Raw genomic sequence first — 15,818 nt, forward strand, 5'->3', positions numbered from 1 at the left:
CAGCACGGGCTGGGATTTCTTCTTCAAAGGCAATGCAACTTGGCTCTAAACAATCAGATCTATTAATGCACCTGATGGAGGGTGAGCAGCGACAGGGAAGAGAGGGCACGTGCACAGAAAATTTACAAGTGGGAGGATCTGGGGAATAGCTGCCAGGCTCACATCCTAGAGTGATGCTGAATGACACCACTGAAGGATTCAGACCTTGCAAGCAGAGCTGAAGATGTGTGCAGGGGATGGGGGCATTAAAGGTCTGGATATGCCTGGAAATGGCCAGACACCCAGGGCTCAACAGTCGGCGGAGCCTCTCCTTGGCATCCTTTATGTGCCCGTTATTGCAACTGAAATGAAACTAAAAGCAAACCCAGGCCAAAGGATCCTTGCCGAGAAGGAGGGGCGTGCTCCGGCCCAGCGGTGCACAAGGCGATGAAGAGGCCCTTCCAGCATTGCACAGATTCTCCGACGAGGCCAGCCAGGAAAGCAGTGAGCAGCTGGCAAGGGTAGAGGTGATGGCTGGCGAAGGCAAGTTGCTCCCGCCCTCTGGCACACTGGGAATCCCAACCTGTTTCTCTTCCTCCCTCTCTGACGTCGTGGCTGCAAATCAGCCCCGGAGACGCGGCACCGGCTTCAGAAGGACCCGTCGCCGACTCCACCCAGCTCAGCTGGAATCTCCCAAAACGGCTCCACTTTAGCAAGCTGCCTTTTATAGGCACTATAAAACCAAGAGTTCATGGACAAGCAGTTGGTCAAGGTCTTCAGACAGGTCACCAGCCTTGGCCTCTGCTGCCGCCACTGCCGTCACCGCCGCTACCGTGGCTACCCGATGGGGTGTGCGCGCACGTGCTCCCTCCCTAACGAAACGGGACCGCTACATGGAGCAAATTAGTTTCCAGAAGGTCAAACTCCAGATGGTAGTGGCACAGCAGAAGCAATGCTGCCGTTCATCGGGGCCAGGTTTGGACAAGCAGATGACGGAGGAGACAGGTGGGTTTATACAGATCTGCAGACTGAGATGGGGCCTGAGATCAAATTGCTCCCCTGTCCTTGTTTAATGAGTCTCATCTTGGGGGCAAATTGAAAGTCATGCTGCGTGTAGGTATATGCCCCTTATTCTCTGAAGGCATCAAACCCACGTTCCCCGCAACCCTCTGACTGCCAAATGCCCCCACTCTCCTTGCCCACATTAGAGACAACCCGTCCTGCTGCCCGGCATTATCAGATCCAGTTAATAAAGTGCACGCTTGTAATGCTGGGCCCGGCGACAAGAAAAACATGAAATAACACTGCACCCACCCACTGAGAACACCGAATGTGTCACACTCCTCTGTGTCATGCTTTTAAAAATATCTCCTCTGACCGCCTTCTGCACAACAACAAAAAAAGAAAAAGAAAAGAGAGAGGGAGAAAATTATTTATTTATATTTTTGAATGCCTAACCCTGCCAGGTGGAAAATGTTTGCATCAGAGACTGGTGATGGATGTCTGCTTGTTTTACATTAAATGGGAGGAAAGGAAAAAAAAAAAAAGCAAGTTTGCAATTACATGTTCTTTGCAAAGAGGTGTGGCCACCGGCAGAGACAGGTCTCAGCCAAAACCGCAGTAGCAGATGCTAAGGGAGGTGGCTTTTGCGGGCAGTGGAAATACACAAACAGGGGCAGCCCAGAGCTGAGATTTTATAGGAGTGAAGGGATTAAAAAAGCTAATTGAAAGGCTGGGGAAAAGATCTGGTGCTCCTGAGGGCTTCCGCTTTGTGTTGTCATTCGTTTTGCCCGGAGCTGTGCAAGAAGCTGGCAGCGGAGGCCAAAGCGAGAGACAAGTCCATACGATGAGGCTGAGATGTTGCCAGGCACTTCCAAGTCAAGGTCCCCATTCTAGGCCATGCCCCCGCGTCCCCATCCGAGGTCAGCTCCTCCGGACCCAGCCTCAGCCACGGCCTCGCCTCGCACACAGCAAGCATCTGATCACAAATTCATCACGAACTCACGAGACTCTTCCTCCCCTCGGCTTTGGGCCCTGGGTGTTTTGTTAAAGATCCCACCCTGGCTCCTCCTTCTGCAATCTGCACACCTAATCATCATCATCATCAAATACATAGATACGTGTTGGACCTGTGATTCACTGCGGACGATTAACTTGATTTTGTTGTTGTTGTTATAACCTCTTGTCGTCGCCATCTTCACTTTATGGCTGCCTGTTCCAGCTTCAAACGCGTTCAGACCATCGTTTCCATCTGCTTTCTTCTCTTGTTGGCTGTAATTGAAATTTTTGACGTGGGTGAGCTGCCAACCCCCCCGCACAACCCCCAACCTGGAGGACCACCCCAGAGCCCCATTAGCCGACGTTTTCACCGTTCCCTGGAGAACTTTGTGGCACTTTAACAACATAGCGAACATTATTAGATGCACTGCCACTAATATCGAGGCGATGCTGAATCTTGAGTGAAGGCCCGTCATCGGTATATCGCCATGAATTGCGCATAGGACAGCAGATCTGCCCTCCGGAATAAGACACTTAATTGACGTAGGTTGTTTTTTTTCTGAATGAAACAAATAGTGAAGTGTAATACTATATTTAAACCAAGAAGACATGCAAATAGTTTCCAGTCAAAGGAACCCATGAGTGCCTGGGAAAAGCTGTATTTGGGAAGCAGCATAATGGCCTGGAATTGAGGAATGAGGAAAGAAAGGGGAAAAGAGGAGTGCTGATAGCTTAATGCCCATGGAGGGCTCATCCATCATTTCGTTGTGTTGGATTTCACCTGCCAGACGCTAATACCTTTGCTGCTACCTTCAAACACAACCACAATGGCCAGTGAAGCTTTTCTTGGCTTCATGTTTTTGGGCAAGAGAATTTAGCTGAAATTTTCCAGGGAAATTTTGAATTCTGGGAGAAGATCCATTTCCCCTCCCATTTTCATTTGCTTTTTCTGTCAAAATCGCTCCCCTCTCTTTTCTCCACACCAGAGCTGGTCAGCTGGGTATATATAAAAGCATATCCCTTAAATTAAAGATGGGAAGGTGCTAGGCAGTCCATAATCTGCATGCCTCATGCCATGGCTTTCCAAAACACGTCCGGTGCATAGCTCAATTATTCCTAGAAATCTGGCAACCTCGCGGGCCTCCCACACAGTGGGGGTTTAACTGTATGATTCCATTTTATTGTGTATTCATTATGAACCTATCTTTATATTTCCAAGTGAATTGGGCTTTGATGCAAAGTGCTGAGCTGACCACTCTGGAGAATGAAGGCTGGCTTGCGTTGCTACAAATAGGATGCAATATGAGCAACGACAGAGCGAGGTCTCTCACACACGCACACCCAGCATCTCTAATAGTGAAGATGACGTTTCATCTCCTGGACCTTCGATCTTTGGCTTCTGGTGATGACCTGAAGTTAGGGGGGTGGTAGGTCTTTTCTTTGGGCGCCTGTCCACTATAATGACCACTTACATGTGAGCTTCCAAATGCATGTGGATGATGACTTTTGGGCACTCCCGGTAGACGACGGGGGATTTTATAATCTATAAATGTCTCCGCTACAGAGCATGCATCGAATCCCCAAGACATTCAGAGAATCACTACCAGAGCTTTACTGCTGTAATGAAATTTAACAGTTTGGCACGTTATGAAACTCAATGTAGGCTGAAATGCATAACAGCGTCCACCACTGCAATGCGGAGCCCACATTTTGAACTAAGATCCTCTTTGGATTCAACCAAGATTTATATTGTATTTTATTTTTTTAATTAAATTTGACTATTTTGCTCCTTAAGTTCCTGTAGGCATCTCCGGGTTTTGGCTTGGGGCAGTTCTGGATTCAGTTGGAAGTTTCTGGGAAAATCCTTTATGGGCACCACAAATGCAATTAGTGTCCTTTCTTTTAATTATTCCTTTTTTAAAATGGCATCTAGTGTCTTGTTACTAGATGTTACTCATATTAAAAAAAAAAAAAAAAAGCCCACAATTTTCTCAAGATGAGCTGCTCCAAAAGATCACCCAGTTCCCTCTGGCTTGCCAAGCACATACACATGGGCTCCACCCGCATTTTAGGGGCTATGAACCACAGTCAAATCTCTATACAAATGATCTCTCTGCTGAGAAGTGGTCAATTAGTGCAGTTGATATTCTAGGTGCCTGTCTGCAAGGAAACCATGTTCAGCCCACTCAGAGACAGAAAATTAATTTTCTTAATTTTTTTTTACCTAAGTAAAAAGAGAGCGTACAATTTAGCACCTCCCTTCCTGCATCGAGGACCAAAGAGCAGGCCTTGTAGCTATGCATCGGTACACGCTGTACAGAGAGTTATTAACCGAAACTTGTGCAACCCTTGTGTCAGACACTGTTAAAAAGCAACAAAGGCCAAGTTCAATTTGCAGGGGTTCCTACTAACACTCAAATAATCCCATCTTAAACTGTCAGACAGGACCCTGGGAAAATAAATTACACCATCCAGCGCTCACCATGAGTAAAACTTCCCCACTGGCAAGCAACGAGTCCCAGGGCTTAACCGAACAGGGCTTTATTAACGGGGAAACACAGTAAACAACAACTTAGGAAAACCTGAGTCATAAATTACAATTAAAAGTAGGTGATGCCACCACCAAGGTCTTTTGGCAATAGTCCTGGCCCCGTCTTCCTCTCACCGGTGTGACCGGCTGATGAGGCAGCTACACGCTTTCTTCTTCGCCCGTGTCTAGGTCACTCACCCCGTTGTCTTAGCTCAGAGGAGCACAAGTTTCAGGCTGGCTACTAGCTTTGGGCCCTGCGAGATGCACAGCTTTCAGGAGCTCAGCTACGGCTCCCAGCAAGAGCAAAGGCTGCTCTGGGGTTAGGTGAGGAGGCCCTCACTGGAGTCCAGGCTGTTGCTCCAGTTGAACCAGTTGTCATGAGCAACCTGTCCCGTTGCTCTGCCATTCCCAGGTTGTCATCACTGGTCCACCTCACCTCCGTTTTTCCAGGCCACCTCATCAGCATCTGCAGTGTCTCGTTTCAAAGGGTCAGTAGCAGACATGAACTCAGCGGAGGCCCTACCACAAAAATAGAGACTCCCCACAACTAGAGTATGTGCCTCAGCCTTTTTCTTCTCCCTTCCCTTTTGTCTTGCTCCTTTATCTCAATGCTGCAAGTCACAGCACGGTTCGGGTGACCCCTTATCCCTAGCACATTTGACATAGGGTATGGACACGTGATGCAGTTATCCTGGGGGAAAGCTTTGTTGGTGTCTGGAGTGGACACATGACCAGCTCTGCTGAAATGGGAGCCCGCCTCTTTGTGTTGAGCAGATGGCTATCCCAGGATGAAGCTGAGTAGAGTTGCAGACACATAACTAGCAGCCCACCACTTACACCGGTGCATAGTTACACCTTACTTTCTGATGGGCCACTTTACTCCAGAGTGGAGCAACTTCCCTAGGTGAGAATACCATCCAGTTATTCCTGTCGATGTGTTGAGTGTCCTTATTCAAACACAACCAATAGTATCGGACCCACCCTCACCTCCAAAGATGAATAGCATCGTGATAAAGTTGCTCCCCAGTCTTACATAACAGATGCAACTAATGGATATGCAAATAGCATGCAAATGAGCTCCTCTTTATTCAGTTCCCCTTGTGCTCATCCACTAGGGTCCTTCTGTATACATCCTCTGTCTCGCAAGAGCTCTCAAGCCGTTCTGGGTGTCCTTGATGGCTTCAGGTCTTGGGTTTACCCTTGTTATTATCCTGGGAGCTCTGAAACATTGGATGGATCCCAGCAGTCTCTGCAAGGATCATGAGACTTATATGGCCAAGGCACCAGAGCTTATAACAAGACACCTCAGCCTCTTCCTATGAAATGCAAAAGCATCATGTCTTGGACAGTGTCATTCTTGTCATCTCTTCAGTCTTAATTTAATTACATAGATTTTTTTGTTGTTGTTCCAGGAGGAGAAGAGGCTAAAAATAATTCAACAGGAGGCTCTGAGCATTGAGCCCCCACTGCTTAATTATTTTTCCCTCTCCTCCTTCCACAACAGGAAGTTGAGCCATTGAATCAGATTTCTGGACTCACTCGGGGCTGCTGCAGGATAGGAAAAACGTAACAGAGCGGGGCCTCGAATTGCCATGTTGTGGCTTTCAGGAAGCTCTGCTGCAGACTAATTTGATGCAGCTTTCCCATTCTCTGTATCCACACTAAGTGCAGCAGCTCCTCAAGGCACGGCCAGGCTGCTTCTGTGCTCTTTGGGCCGACAAACCCAGTCCCATGGCAGCCCAATGACGGCTCCAGTGCCAGCATCACACTAAGGCCATGCTTCATGTCCAGCCCTAAGGACGGTGTGTACTGGGAGGCAACAATTACCCACCAGTTACCATTTGGCATCCCCATTTGAAATTCCAGCCCTGGTTTACTCTGTTATGTTTTTTGGCAAGGGCACTTTGGTCTTGCAGGCATGGGGCTGGGGCAATCAGCCAGCAAGGAGCTGGTAAACCCCCTAAGGAATGTAACTGAACCTTAATTCTTCTCGTCGGGTTTAGGGAAACCAGAATCTACCAAGCCTGATATTTGAGAATGGATTGCATCACTGTCCATTAAGTGCAACGAGGACATTCCTTAATTAACTCCTCCAGGCCTCTGCCAATTTAGGCTAAAATAAGCAAAGACGGGTCGGGTATTTTTTTTCCAATGTATAGAGCACTCCTGTGCTAATGCTTATGAAGAAGCTGTTTAACAAGTAATGATGCAATTGTGGGGGCTAGGGATCTTTTTAGTCTAACTTGTAACTTGCTCCCCAAACACCAGCAAGTCAAATGATAGGATCAGTTGACCTAAATGGGGCTGTACAAGGGGAAATGAGGAGAAGAGCTGGGGATGCTGTACATTAATACCACTACCTAGTGTGTGCAGTTTGACCGATCGCACTGTATTGCTGGAAAGGCAAAGTAGTGCTGTAAATACCAAATTTCACATACATCTCTCAGTCATAGGGAGGACTGACCTGCTGGGAAAGGATGAAATAGGGTGGGTGGTTTTATCTGGAAGACTGTGTTTCCTATAGGAGCTGTAGTGTCTATCATGTGAAGGCACTTATTAATGGGTCTGATGAAGGTACACTCGGCAAAGCGCCAAGGCCGGGAGCTGATAAAGGTAATGTCAAAGCACCTTTGGCTTGCCCCAATTCTGGGGCTGGCCATTGGGACCAGTCCGGTCCAAAGCAAAAGCTAGAGTAGCCTCAAGGCTGCCAAAATCCTTGCATCCAGCAATGGCTGGGAGAAAGACTTTGGTCACGGTGGATAGTGACCTGAATAAGAGCTCCCACTGCTAAACCGGAGCCCAGACCAGTGTTTCTCAGCTGGTGGACCATTGATAAGGCCAGATATTGCAATAGGAGGGTCAGCTGGCATGCCATCCCCAACATCCCCAGTGCCAGTGTGCCCACGGGCACTAGCTCCATCATGGGAGGCAGTCTGGTACTAGGCATGCTAATGATCTCTGATGAGAGATGGGGCTAATTGGCGCAGCTGCACAAACACAGCTATGCTGCTTCGGCTCCAGAGTTACTGAGCGCTGCGCTAGCTGGATGTCTTTGAAGCAAGCCTGGCAGGCCGACCACAAGGTCTGCATGGGGTTGGTGTTCGAGTCGCTGGGTGAAGTTCAATGGCCCGTGATCAACCAGCGATCAGAGCAGATGATCACAGTGGTCCTCTCTGGGCTTAATAATTGACAGTCCTGCTAAAACACAATTTTTTTTGAGACGCCTCTATGGCGTCGTCCAAATTATCTGCACCAATACATTTTTGGATGGTTCAAGGAGGGGCTATGTCCCCTGCACCAAGCTTGGGGGTGGGAGCAGCAATAAGGACATTTGTATTTCGGAGACCCCTGCCAGAGCATCTGCTCTCCACCACCAGCACGGTGACTTTGAGCATGCTTTGTAGTGGATGGCTCTTAAAAAAAATGCTTGTTGCTAACCCGGAGCGGCAAAGAAATTGAGGGCTGACAGTTGCTTCCATCACTAGCACAACATCTAGAGTTTAATATTATACGACGCTGCGGCTAGGAACTTCAAAAAGGATAGGATTATTGTCTAATTGGATTTCTGTTCTCAATTAGGACACGGGGCAAGCCAAATCCAAGGCCGACATGGCAGGCTTTAAACATCTGTAACAACAAGTGGGTAATTTATGACGTATCCATTTAGTCCTCGGTAATCTGAATTCAGGCCTTTATCTCAAGTGGCCAACTGCCCACCTGTTTCTGAACGCACCGGCATTGATCTTGAGCTTAAAGGAATGCAGCAGTTAATAAAATTGAAACTCTCTCCTCCAGCGTCGGTGCAATTAGGAAGATGGTAGCGAAGAAGATCTGGGTTTCAGCGAGCCGTCTCTGATCTGTTCCTGTTTGCAGATGCAAATTGGACGTGGAAGGGCGGGTTTGATGAAGGAGGAGGAACCCTGCCGCTCGGTCGCGAACCCCAGGAAACTCAAATCGGCCTCTGCTGGAAATCCAACCGAGATTTGAAACGAACAAGCAGCTCGAGCAAAGAAACGGTGTCGGCCACATGTTGTGAATCAGATGCCATGTGCGGCTAATTATTCCAGCGAAAGGGTTCGAGTGGCTGTTCAAGCGCTTCCACATGGCATCCAAGGAGGCAGTCAACTCTGGAAGCGGCAAAAAAACAAAATTAGGAGCCAGCTGATATCGGTAATGAATTGATCGCTTTCCCCTTCGTGTCATTATGTCATACGAAGCAGCAGAAAACAGCGTCCGACAGGGGAGGAGACAAAGGACCTCTCTGTAATTTGGGCAGGAGCCATTGTGCTGGCAAAGCAATAACACTTTACCCTTCCCAAACACCTTTCTTCGGAGGATTTCAAAGCACTGGATCAACATTAAAGGCTGCATTTTGGCCGCAAGCCACCTCCCTGTATTGGAGACAGCATGGCACTTCCCGCTAGCACATCTGTTGTGTTACAGTGACACAGGCTGTGGTATGCTCTCCTCTCTTCTTTCATCTGTCACCACTGGTTGGTATGGAAGGGGATGTGGCAACGGTCCTTCCTTCCCTTTGGGATGGCTCGCACTTTTAGCACGGCTGGCTGGGGTCCATAAGGACAATAATCGCAGCCATCCTTTGCATTCAAGAGAAGCATCTTGTACCTTCACCCGCTTTGCACATGCTGGTCACAATCTGACCTTATTCCCATAAACCACGCACAGGCGTTATCGGCCTCATGACAGCTGTTCTGTGCAGAAACAGTGAGGTGCATTGATCTGCCAAAATCTATCCAGCAAATCGGCTGTAGTGGCAGGAAATGGCCCAGAAATGATGCATATTCTCCTTTCCTATAGTCAGTGAGCTCAGAAAGCACCCAAGCATGGCCTTGCCAGATCCAGTGCTGGCTGATCTCACTCACAACCCATTGGTGGAAACGGACTAAAATAGTGCACTAATGCAATATGTGCATGCACTTGCTATGTCTTTTAAGAGCCACAATCTCGTTCATTTAGGATCCAGATGTTTCTCTAGAAGTGCTGTAATCTAAGGACGATAAGCGGTTTGTCAATTGTAACTTCACCGTAGTTTCAGTGGCCCATGTCAAAGCACCACGGTTTCGTGCTCCAGCTCTCCCTCTGCTGGCATCCCAGCAGTAGATGGCAAGCAAAAGAAACTGGGTCTCTCTCCTGGCACCTCATGACACTTTTGAGTAGCGTGGTCCATGAAGGTGGGGAGCAGACGGACTATCTGCACACAAATGGGCAGGTTTGACAAACCGCTCCAGGTCGATGACTGCACGCAGGTAGACAAAAAACATTCACCTGGACCCAAAAGAGGCCACTTGGAAACTGTCCCCCTTCATATTTTCCAGTCTGTGACTGTGCAACACATGTACTGCACAATTTAGAGCCCTGAGCAATGCAACACCAACCTCTACTGCTTTTGCCAGGGGAGGAAATTCTGGCGCCGGTAGCAATAGTAGGTCTGTTATCCACAACTGGAGCAGCCACAGCCGGGGAACTCGATGCACATTCTGCCAGGACACCATGTTCAACAAGCAAAGCTGTGTGAGCATTAAGCTTACACAGCATTCGTTCTGACCTGAAGGTTTATATTGTTTAAACACATTATGTCAACGGCTTTATAATTTTGGTTTACACACATTTGCATAGCACACTCATATCCCCATAGGGCTAAACGCTGCTCTGCAAATTGTAACCCCGGCAGCCTTCTGTAACCACCACTGTTACCGCAGATTTATACAGCTCATGGAGCGATTCCAGGCTTAGTCGGGTAAAATTTCAGAGCAGAAACGGTCACTTTCTCCCTAATAAATCAACCACCTAGGGTGTTCAGTGGACCATGGGGATTTAGGTGCAACCCTATGCTACTTTGCTTGGGCAGGGTGCATTAGGATCCCATTGAGCTGCCTCACTGGTGAATTAGGAGCTGGCCTAGACTCCACTGGGGAAGGCCATGGGGAAGACCTAGGTGCACAGGTGTGTGTTCATGGTACCTTCAGCTGGACGGAGAGGTAGTGAGAAGCGCTGCCCTGTCTCGCTTGCAGTCAAGGGACCCAGCAGCCCTAAGGAAGCCATGGGGTGCGGGGTCGAGCTGTAGATAACCCCGCTTCCCAGTAGACGCTGGCATTCAGGACACGGCCGGCCCGGTGGGAAGCACATTCCTTAAGTTTTCAAAGGGGCTTTTCTTGGCCATCGGGTCTCCAGCATCCTTAGACACATTTGTCTTTCAATGCAGTTGGGCAACACCCCTTCTCCTGCCGCCTGCGGCTGACAACCCACCGGTGAGCTCGGATGCTGCACGCTTCATTTTCCAGGCAGCACAGAGCGAGGGCTATGCTGCTGGCCTGTGGCACAAGGGAGCAGGCATGCTGCAGCATACTGTAAGGCAACCGCATATTATTTATGACGTGGGTTATAATGATTAGCTCCAGCAGCTGAGCTCCTAGCAGTCATTTCCACCCTCGGCAGACACCGGTTTTCAGCGGTGGCTATTTTTGCTGCCCACAAGCATTTTCGTGCAGCTGAATCAAAATCGGGTCTGTGTGCATGATTGGCCAGCATCTCAGTGGGCGTTAATCACCGGTGTCCATTTAAGTCAATGGCAGATGCTTTGATTGAGCCTGGCCTCGTTTTTAGAGCATTTCCAGGGGGTGATTTGGGAACAGCCTTGAGGGGGTTTTTCCCTATGTTGTGCAACTTCAGCAGAGACAAGGGAGGGAGATGGAGGGTGTCAAAAATGTTATGTGGTTACATGGAAAAGCCGCTATAAAAAAACATGTGAGCTCCAGCCCCTCCATTCGCACGTTTGCATGTCTTAGCAGTAGGAGAGTGAGTGGGATCCATAGAGCTGCCTGCTTGGGTCCGGCTAGGTCTTTCTCCTTTAAAAAAGCAAAGATTTGGGGATCTCAACAAGGAAGGTAAAGAACGACCAGGACCGAAAGACCCAATGTTTGTGGGGGGGAAGGGCTCCAGGCAACGTGGGTCTAGAAAACTGATGCAGTTCAAGCGCGTGATTCATTAAGTCTTCAGATGTCCAACAGTCAATGCTATTGCCTCCAATTTAAATCATTTCTAAAGAAGTGCAGAGAAAGGTGATGAAAGGGTCCTAGCGCTGTTCCCTGGGCTGAAAAACACAGCCCACTTGTATACTGTGGTAAATTTTTGCATTTTGGCTAGACATCCCGTGCAGGCTTGTGCTGAAACCTTTGCTTATTTTTAAAAGTGTAAGTCACCAGTGATCCAGAGAGAGCGAGAGAGAGACTATACGTTTCCTGGGGAGGGAGATGCCACGGGGTAGCATCTTTGGAAGCAATGGGCGGCACCCGCCTTCTCGGCTGGGTGGGCATTTGCGTCCGGGGGTGCCTACGGGTCCATCTGTTCCACCCCAGAGCGGGCACAAACCCAGGCCTTGCATGGGGATGCTCATACATTTTGTGGTTTAGACCCATTATAACTTAAGCCATGTCTACACTTCCACTTTGGAAGAGTGGTTGGGGGACTAAAGGCTTTTTGAAAGCCAATATCGTGGCTTGGGATGCCACTAATTTAAGCTTGGTGTCACACGCTCTTGGAGTGGATTTAACATGCGTAGCTTATCCATGTTCCTATCGAAATTCATGTGCTGGTGTCTCGACAGGAGATGGGAGGTTGCAAACACCCAGGGCCCACATGCTTGCTTGGGGAGAGAGCAGTTTTGGGGTAGCAGAAGCATAACTTTTTGAATGAATGGGATAATTTGCTCCACTTCTAGCATTCATAAGACCTTCATAGTTGACTTTATTCACAGGCAGCTGTACAAGTTGCCCACTCACCTGCTTGGGGCACCAGATCACTGTGACCAGGACCTGGCACCTGGTATGTGATAGCTTCTCTCCAGCACTGCATTGCACTTTGTCCTCTCACGGGAAGATGATAGCAAGCAAGTAATGCTGTTCTGGCTTTCTTTTCTACAGCCGTGACATCTGATTCAGTTGTGTGGCACAGGAATAGCCTGCAATAATTGTCGCACCCTCAATGTTGGCTTGTCACCTTCCAGCACTGGTGAAGGCATGCATGTATACCCTGGAGAGGTTGCACAGGTCAATATTAGGTATTTCATAATATCTATTTTCCCTTGACTAACACAGACCTGACTTCTGACCCATAGTCAGATTATAACGCTAAAACTTTCCTCCCGATATTCTGGAGGAGCAAACCGTGTTCCTTTCAGTAGGGCTTTTGATCTTAGAGCCAATTTCCAATATATGTGATACTGTCATGAGATGCCCAGAAGATCCCAATGCACAAAGAGAAATTGCCATTAGGTTCATGCTTTTTATATCCCACACTGTCTTCATTTCCATCCATGCCTGATTACTTTTGTCAATATTACCGTCAGCGTTGCATTAGTAATTTAGGATTGGAACCCCATAATTAAAAGCCGTTCCACTACAAATTCATTTCTTTACCCACAATCCTTTGGACAACTTTGCTAATCAATCCCCATTTCGCTAATCAAGCACGAAATCAGTATATATTTTTTCTCACTCACAAAGCACTACAAAAAAACCAAAAAAAAGCAAACTTCAGTAGTACCTGCCAGCACAGGATAACCATGGATCAATGCAGAGTTTAACCCTTCCAATGAAGCGTCCATTCGAACCGCAGGACCAGGGGGAACCACGGACCCATCTTGTCAGGTACAAATAATTTCTAAAAGTAGCTGGCAGCGGTGGGCTGGCATGAAAAAGGCTACCCTCTTCATCATGCTGCAAAGCGTTGTGCCCGGTCCAGCAGTACCCGCTGGCTGGATTGGCTATTTCAACACCTGCTGCATTTGGTGGAAATAGTCCCACTGAATAAAGAAGAAGCTGGAAAGAGGCCTGAAGCAGTGTTTTTTCAAGGACCAATGAAATCTCTTTTATTTATGACTCCCCATAATGCCCACCCTTCAGAACAGCATTTTGCATCCCAAAAGAGATGGCAAAGAAGCCCCAGGCATCAGGCTTTGACATACCTACCCTGGCTTCCAGCCTAGCTCGAGATTCCTGGTAGGGTGGACTGAGCCCTTTGCTCTTTCCAAGATAAATATACAGAGCTCCATTCAGTTTACTCTGTGGAGGCCTTTTGAGGAGGCCTGTCTGCTCTGCCTAGACACTGAAAGAGCCATGGCACATTGTGCCAGTCCACAATGCATAATCAGCACCTGAGCGTCTCCAAAAGTGCCGCAGTCTCTGGGGGTTTCCATGTAGGGCTGTCTCCAGCTGCCCCGCAGGATTCGGCATTGCATCCTCTGTTTCCTGCTCCCATTCAAATCAGTGGCAATACTTGCAGAAATGATGGGCTTCTCCCCCAGTGCACAGCTCTTCAGTGCCCAGTGAGGATGGGGTGAGGGGCTGAGGGCACAAGCACGTCTCTGAACCAAATTCCCTGAGTGCAGATGTGGGATTTTGCATGGCATCTGGCACTGGCATCTCTCTGTTCCCAGAACAAGGAGCAATGGGCTCAAGTGCAGCAAGGGAAGTTGAGGTTTGATATTAGGGAAAACTGTCTCATGAGGAGGGTAGTAAAGGACTGGAATAGGTTCCCCAGAGAGGTGGCGGCATCTCCATCACTGGAGATTTTTAAGACCTGGGTAGGCAAAGCCTTGGCTGGGATGAAATAGTTGGGGCTGGTCCTGCTTTGAGCAAGGGGGTGATCTCCTGAGGTCCCTTCCAACCCTCATTTTCTATGTTTCTAAGTCAATGGGAGCTCCTTTATAGCCCTCAGAGGAAGTAAAAACAATGCAACAATGAGCACATCCCAAGGACAGTATTGCACCCCCCCAACCCAAGGTGACAGCAAAATCAGATCAGAATGATACGCTCCCCTTTCGTCAGTATAAATGACTATCTGAGGTGCAGGACCATTGAAGAAGCAGGCTGCCAGTATAAAGATCAGATATTTGCTGAACAAATAAGCAAATATTGGGGTGCCGCACAATTATGACCGTGTAAAATATGCGGACTGTCATAAATAACGGCATGCCTTAACAGAGGTGTGTGCCCAAAAGCACAGTGTTAGCGTTGCACAGAGGCTTCCTTGAAAGCAGACCCTCCCCCCGCCCCAATTTGTATGGAGGGCCTGTTGAAAATACTTGCATTTTATGCCAAAAATGCCTTGTTTCCCTGCCCTCCGTCTTCTACTGTTATTGTGTTGACCATAATAACTGGAGATAAGGCTCTTTTCATTCATTATTTCCCTAAATTTATTCATCAAACTGTATGTTTTAAGACCAGAACAAGCCATGACAATGTGAGCTGCAGAACACAGACCAGAGACTTTCACCCAGCAACTCCTGCTCAACCCAGTAACTTCTGACAGAGCCAAAGTCACCCAGAGGGATGGCACAAAACCCAGAGATCGATACACCGAAAGCATCCATTTCTGGTGCCGAGCCTTTAGATTCATATTTTGGCTTGTGCGCATGTACGTGCATGCACGCGCGTGGGCCGAAAGATCGCCGTAACGATCATGTGATTTCAATTTTTTTTCTTTCTGTTTATGCAGTGAGTTACTAATATCCTGATTGGAACCAGATTTGCGTGAATTAGAAGTCGAAATTGGAGCGGTGACTGCTGTGCAGAGGATGTAAAGGGAATAAAATGAATGGGGTATTAACCTTCAACCACTGAATATTAATCAGTGTTTCACAAAAAAGAAAATAAAGAGGCTGCCACACTAAATATTTTTAGCGCTTATTGACGGGCTTGATTTCCTCTCTCCCTCAGTCTTTTTGCTTCCAATCATGGACCAAAAAAAAAAAGTAGCATAGAAGGGTTGTTTTGTGGGGGGGGAAGGCACGAAAAGATTATACATTTTTTAAAAAATGCTGGATGGTGTTTGTGAATTATGCAGCACAAAACCCCCCAAAAACAGAGCGCCTTACCCCAGAACACATCTGTTCAAAGTATCATTTTTATGTCCCAAGCCAAACAGAAATCTACCCTGAAATACAGTGAAGCCCTCGGAAATGAATCCACGATAAAGAAATAAACTTCTTAAAAAATAAACTTCCCGTGTGCTGAAAGGTAAAACACAATTGAAGATCAGGCTAATAAAAGAACCAGCGTGTTCAATGAACTCATTTTCTGTGCACGGAGCGAAAGTATGTTGCAGAAAATATCCGCGTCTTCTGAAAGCCGTCCTATTAAAGGATTTGTTGAAATAATGAAGCGGTGGTGATATTTGAATGGCACTGGATTTCTATGGTGCCTTTCAGCTGAGATTTTCAAAGAACATTTCAGATGCTGATCTCTCACACGGAGCTAGCGCCTCGTCGGATGAGTGGTGGTGACTTCGGCTC

The 15,818-nt window shown here is 47.8% G+C and overlaps 1 long non-coding RNA gene across 2 annotated transcripts; it reads right to left on the reverse strand.

Annotated features, from left to right (window-relative positions):
- Window positions 1-2,174: 2,174 nt before the first annotated feature.
- LOC149859098 (uncharacterized) lies at window positions 2,175-13,176 on the reverse strand. Of its 2 annotated transcripts, none has more exons than XR_016444040.1 (3): window positions 13,070-13,176; window positions 12,307-12,556; window positions 2,175-2,250 (listed from the first exon to the last, which is right to left on the reverse strand). It is a non-coding gene; the product is annotated as an uncharacterized LOC149859098 (long non-coding RNA). The 2 variants fall into 2 exon arrangements; XR_016444039.1 differs by lacking the exon at window positions 2,175-2,250 and adding an exon at window positions 8,183-8,634.
- Between the last annotated feature and the right edge of the window lie 2,642 nt (window positions 13,177-15,818).

Source organism: Crocodylus siamensis, chromosome 8 (assembly GCF_052110815.1).
Source record: "Crocodylus siamensis isolate JL-2025a chromosome 8, ASM5211081v1, whole genome shotgun sequence".
Classification (NCBI taxonomy): Eukaryota; Metazoa; Chordata; order Crocodylia; family Crocodylidae; genus Crocodylus; species Crocodylus siamensis.